General features: G+C 45.3%; 1 pseudogene; it reads right to left on the reverse strand.

Moving 5' to 3' along the window:
- Positions 1-4,701: 4,701 nt before the first annotated feature.
- Positions 4,702-5,767, reverse strand: LOC129472416 (glycoprotein endo-alpha-1,2-mannosidase-like protein; annotated as a pseudogene).
- Between the last annotated feature and the right edge of the window lie 411 nt (positions 5,768-6,178).

The following is a 6,178-nucleotide window of genomic DNA, read 5'->3' on the forward strand; positions in this document are numbered from 1 at the left end:
GTGGAAAAGGGCAGTAAGTGGAGAAAGGAAGGGCAAACAGAGAATGTCCAGCTCACAGGAAGAGCTTTCAATGACAATGAACACACATATAGGTAGTCCTTGCTTTGGGTGGTTCTGATATATATTATTTTCAGTTACTGCTGTCAAGTTAAATTACATCAGTCCCTCAACGTGGTTCAAATTTCAGTTACCATGGTATATTAATTGTGAGTAATTGCATAAAATACACTGTCACCTCTTCAGATCAGAAATTACTCCATAAATAACAGATGTGTGTCATAATCAGTGATCAGCTATGTCATTTCTTTCAAAATCTATTGGTGATCAGTCACTGTACATGTTATTCAGTTCATGCACAGACAGCAAAGTGTGTAGTTTTGTTGCCTCCATGTCTCCCACTGATGAATCCATGTGATATTTTTAAAAATAGATATTCAAAAGAGGGCATTAGTCAACAAAGATGACAGTGCAGCAAAGGAATAAAACATGTTAACTCTGAAAGTGAAATTTGCATCAAACATAAATGACATTGCAGAAGAAATAGCTGACCATGGGAGTGTCGACACTGCCACCTTTTGAGAAACTCCAGGTATATACCATAAATGAGGAAAGAGGTTGTGATGGAAAGGATGAAGATTTCCTAGAGGAAGTGACAATAGCAAAAAAAACTTCACATTAAAATATTTTGAAGAGATTTCATGATTTTGAAAGTACAACAGATAAAATGTTGGAAGCTGATCTGAATTAAGATGGAGTATGACAATTCACCAAAGCATAGAAGAAATGGTCACCCCAAGCTGGGTGCAGCAGTGCGTGCCTGTAGTTGCAGCTGTTTGGGAGGCCGAGGGAGAAGGATTGGTTGATCTCTGGAGTTCAAGACCAGCTTGAGCAACATAGGGAGACTCTGTCTCTTAAAAAAACAAACAGTCATTCAATAGTGAAAATTACACCACAAGAAGCGAAGCATTGTTCAAACTACTCTTCATAATTTTTTTTTACAAAGGCATAAACCATTTTAATTTTCAATGTTTCCAATGTTTGAAATTATAGTACACAAAATAAATATTAGTTTCACTGTTTTTTTCTTTTTTTCTTTTTTCTTTTCTTTTTTATTGAGATGGAGTCTCGCTCTGTCACCCAGGCTGGAGTGCAGTGGTGCGATCTAGGCTCACTGCAAGCTCTGCTTCCCGGGTTCACGCCATTCTCCTGCTTCAGCCTCCTGAGTAGCTGGGACTACAGGCGCCCACCACCATGCCCGGCTAATTTTTTTTTGTATTTTTTAGTAGACACGGGGTTTCACCGTGTTAGCCAGGATGGTCTTGATCTCTTGACCTCGTGATCCACCCGTATCGGCCTCCCAAAGTGCTGGATTGCAGGTGTTAGCCACCGTGCCTGGCCACTGTTTTTTAAATTTCTCTATCTTCTTATAACTAACAGTAAGGGAATTTTTAACATTTGACAAAAATTTTTAAAGATCATAGGACAATCATATTTTACCCTTTGAATATTAACATTGCTTTGCATGGTCATTTTTAGGGTCCCACATAATTATGCAAAGTGAGTACTTCTTGTACTGTGCTTTTCAATGGCTGATTAACATTCTACAATATGGATATAGCATTATTTAATCCTCTACTAATGGACATTTAGGTTGTTTGCATTTCTTTCTCTGGTATAAACAATGCTACAATAGATATCTTTAAACACATCTTGTTTTGTGCACCTGTATTCTTAGGATACATTCTTTTTTTATTTTTATTTTTAAGAGATGGGGTCTCGCTCTGTCACTGAGGCACTGAGGCTGGAATGCAGTGGTGCACTCATAGCTCACTGCAGCCTTTAATTTTAACTCCCATGCTCAAGCGATCCTCTTGCCTCAGTCCTCCATAGTAGCTGGGATCACAGGTGCCAGCCACCCCACCCAGCTGGGTTAAAGGATATGCACATTCACATTTTGATACACACAGCTAAACTGCCTGCCTGAAATGATGCATGTTTATACTGCACCAACAGCACCTCAAAGTTCCCAATTCTCCACCCTGTGGTGAACAATAAGCATATTTTATCTTCATTGCCAGTTTGTCACCTCACTGTTGTTTCAATTCATGATCACCAGGGAAGCTGAATATTTTTAAAGAATAAGGTTTTAAAAAGGTATTTGAAGAGTTCCCAGCCGGGCGCAATGGCTCACGCCTGTAATCCCAGCATTTTGGGAAGCTGAGGTTTGCGGATCACTTAAGGTCAGGAGTTCGAGACCAGCTTGGCCAACGTGGTGAAACCCCATCTCTATTAAAAATACAAAAATTAGTTGGGCTGGGTAGTGGGCACCTGTAATCCCAGCTACTTGGGAGGCTGAGGCAGGAGAATCACTTGAACCTGGGAGGCGGAGGTTGCAGTGAGCCAAGATCCTGTCACTGCACTCCAGCCTGGGCAACAGAGTGAGACTCCACCTCAAAAAAAAAAAAAAAAAAAGGAGTTCCTTCAATATTACTGACACTGAAAGCAGAGAATTTTCTTGCTCTAGGAGTATGATATCTTTATCCATGAGAAATAGTGGCAGCTACCAATTTAACGTTCTGGGTAGCAATTATGAGTCTGCCAGCTCATTTTAATTAAGCTAATACATAATGATTTGAAGAAAGACTATAGAGAAAAAGTGGTAAGACTTTGCAAAGTGTCTTAGCTCATTTTTAAGAAAGGCCTATGGGTCATATTTTCATCTCTCAACTAAATATATTCACACACTATCAGACATAAATGTACGTAATAAACTGTCAGATGTGAATGTAAAAATAAAACTTCTAGTATAAATACATTTTATCTTTGGTTTATTATCACCAGCTTTATCTCTGAACTCCCAAAACTAAGCAATCAATTTGTAATATCAGGAACATGCCATATACTTATCATTATGCTATGAATATGGGACTACAAAAAGTTTAAATGTGGTCAGGGCATGGTGGCTCACACCTGTAATTCCAGCACTTTGAAAGGCTGAGGCAGGTAGATGGCTTGAGCTCAGGAGTTTGAGACCAGCCTGGGCAACATAGTGAAACTCCCTCTCTACGACAAATAAAAAATCAGCTGGGTGTGATAGTGTGTGCCTGTAGTCCTAGCTCCTTGGGAGCTGAGGTGGGAAGATCACTTGAGCCCAGGAGGTCGAGCTGCAGTGAGTTATGATTGCCACTGCCCTCCAGCCTGGACAACAGAGAGAGACCTTGTATAAAAAAAAAAAAAAAAAAAAGTTTAAAATGTGGTCCCTACCCGTAGCATTAACAACAATGCCTGTTTAGTGAATATATTTTATATGTCAGGAGCTGTAGAAGAGTCTTCGCTTATGGGTCTCATTTAATCCTCATAATCTTTCAAGGTAAGCATCGTTAACTCCATTCTACAGATGTGAATTCTGTGCTCAGAATTACACACCTAGTGTCAGGTCAGAATTTGAACCTGAAGTTTTCTGATTCCACGCTGCTACACCAAATTGTTTAAAACCTAAAGAGGCCGGGCACGGGGGCTTATGCCTGTAATCCTAGCACTTTGGAAGGCCAAGGCGGGTGGATCACTTGAGGTCAGAAGTTCAAGACCAGCCTGGCCAACATGGTGAAACCCCATCTCTACTAAAAATACAAAAATTAGCTGGGGGTGGTGGCGTACACTTGTAATCCCAGCTACTCAGGTGGCTGAGGCGAGAGAGTTGCTTGAACCCAGGAGGCAGAGGCTGCAGTAAGCCAAGATGGCGCCACTGTACTCTAGCCTGAGCAACAGAGTGAGATGCTGTCTCAAAAAAGACCCCAGAAAACAAAACAAAACAAAACCTAGTTAAAGAGACAAAGTAACAAATTTTAGAGAAAGATTAGGTGTGAAACCATATGTGTGTGTGTGTGTGTGTGTGTGTTTTTGAGAATACCAGTTCATATTTAATTACCACAAATCACAGGAGCACTGGACATGGCTTTAGTGAGTGGGCCTCATTCCGTTCAGGCAGCTAAAGGGAGGGGGGTGTCCTCCTAGTCCTCTCTCTGGAGTGAAATATGCACCTGGGAAAAATTAGGCTCTGGAGCACAGAGGTTTGGGGTTTTTTTTTTTTTTTTTTGAGATAGAATCTTGCTCTTGTCGTCCAGTCTGGAGTGCAATGGCATGATCTCGGCTCACTGCAACCTCTGCCTCCCAGGTTCAAACTATTCTCCTGCCTCAGCCTCCTGAGTAGCTGGGATACAGGTGCCCGCCACCTTGCCCAGATAATTTTTGTATTTTTAGTAGAGACGCGGTTTCGCCATGTTGGCCAGGCTGGTCTCGAACTCCTGATCCACCCACTTCAGCCTCCCAAAGTGCTGGGATTGCAGGCTTGAGCCACGGTACCCAGCTGCACGAGGTATTTTTTGGAGCAAAAAGAACTGAACTTCCAGCGCCGGGCAAAACTGCAAAAAGAAAAACACCTGTGCCCAGGCACTAGCTACAAGGCTGCACCAGATAAGGAAAGCTTGGGTTCTGTAAGCTTCAGGACAGGGACCGCTCCTTGGTCCAGCTTTCCCTGGCCCCTGGCACATAGGAAGTTGCTTGAGGAGCAAGTGTTCAATGAACCTGAGAGCGCTCAGGATGCTTTCCAGATAATTGGGTTATCTGAGGGCCCACCCAGAAGCACTCAGCTGCCAACGTGGGAAGGAATGAGTGCTTCCAACCTCAGCTGAGCCCCACGTGGTGACATCTTCCAGAGAGACAGGGCATTGGCACCTCACACCCCTGTTTACAGGCTCCTCACCTGAGCCACTGCACCTTCTCTTTGATGAAGTGCTCGCCCAGCGAGAAGCAGGTCAGCTCCAAGTACAGGCTGCGCTGAGGAGGCAGGTAGTCCAAATACAGGTGGGGGTGTCTTCTTGGGAGTGACCTTCTCCATCTGGGTGCCCTCGGGCCACTCATTGGAGGAGGTGATGGAGCTGATCTTGGGCCTCACCATCGCGGCTGCCTGCAGGGCCCTGTCATAGTCCTTGCCATTGACCCTGTTCTCCCTATTGTGGTCGTTCCAGGGCTGGATGCTAGTGTCTATGCAGCCAGGCCCCACGCTGGGAATGAACATGAGGTTGTTGGCATCATAAAAGTTCTTCACAGCTTTCCACTTCTGGTGGGAGGAGCCCCAGGAGAATCCACTGGAGACATGCTGTCAAACCCCGTGGCCAGGACATCATGGGTGTGGCCCTCTTCCACCAGCAGGGCTATGAAGACCCCATAGTGGGGCCTGTTTGGTGTTAGGAGGTGGGTCCAGGCCTCAAGGGATGTCAGGTATGAGTCATAGATATAAAAGAGTGGGGTGCTCTTGCCCATGCTGTTCTTACAGGGATAAAATACACCATAGGAGCCATCCATGTCAATGATGTATTTGATGTTGTCATGTACAGTGATGTCATCCTGACCTTGTGGGGTTGGATGTGGATGTGGGGTTGGATGTGGATCCAGTCACCTGGATCTGCACTGATGGGTGGTGTCCAGAATGGCAGGCACCAGGTCATGTGAGGGTTCCCCGTGACCATCAGTTATGCCAGGTGATACCAGGAAGAGAAGAGGACATTGGGGTCCCAGGAGCTGTAGGGTCCCAGCTCTGTGTAGAAGCTGGAGCCCAAGTTGTCTGGGGGGCTGTGGTGGCTGTGGGGGTAGCTGGCTGAGATCTTGGGGTCCCTGTGAATGTAGTGGCCCTCCTGCTGAAGGCTCTGGTACCACAATATGGTAGAAGGTGTGCAGGTCCAAGTGGATGTGCAGGCTCTGCCCGGGGCCCCCTCCAGGCATCGCCCCAAGGCAGCCAGCTCCAGGCCCGGGCCCAGGGCCAGGAGTGGCCGCCCTCCCGCCCACCTCCCATGGCGCCAAAACCATGCGGTTTTGATAGTAAGATTGTCACGTTTTTCATTGGTTGAACAAGTTGCAATATAGTGAATGGACAGGTGAGTATTTGGAAGATCCTGAGCAGCTTTAGGAGCAGAAGACTCATTCCTGTAAGTGTTGGGAGAGAGAAGCAGGCCTGGGGAAAGGAGGGTTGAAGGTTTGCCTGGGTCTGATAGGATAAAAGGACAACATTTTACGGCTGAGCAAGGGGAAGAAATGGCAGATGCAGCCCATCTAGAGAGAGAACATCAGGGGCTGGTGGTGTGGGTTCTGCTGTACTGATGAGGAAATGTAAGACACTGTG

Source organism: Symphalangus syndactylus, chromosome 22 (assembly GCF_028878055.3).
Source record: "Symphalangus syndactylus isolate Jambi chromosome 22, NHGRI_mSymSyn1-v2.1_pri, whole genome shotgun sequence".
NCBI classification, from domain to species: domain Eukaryota; kingdom Metazoa; phylum Chordata; class Mammalia; order Primates; family Hylobatidae; genus Symphalangus; species Symphalangus syndactylus.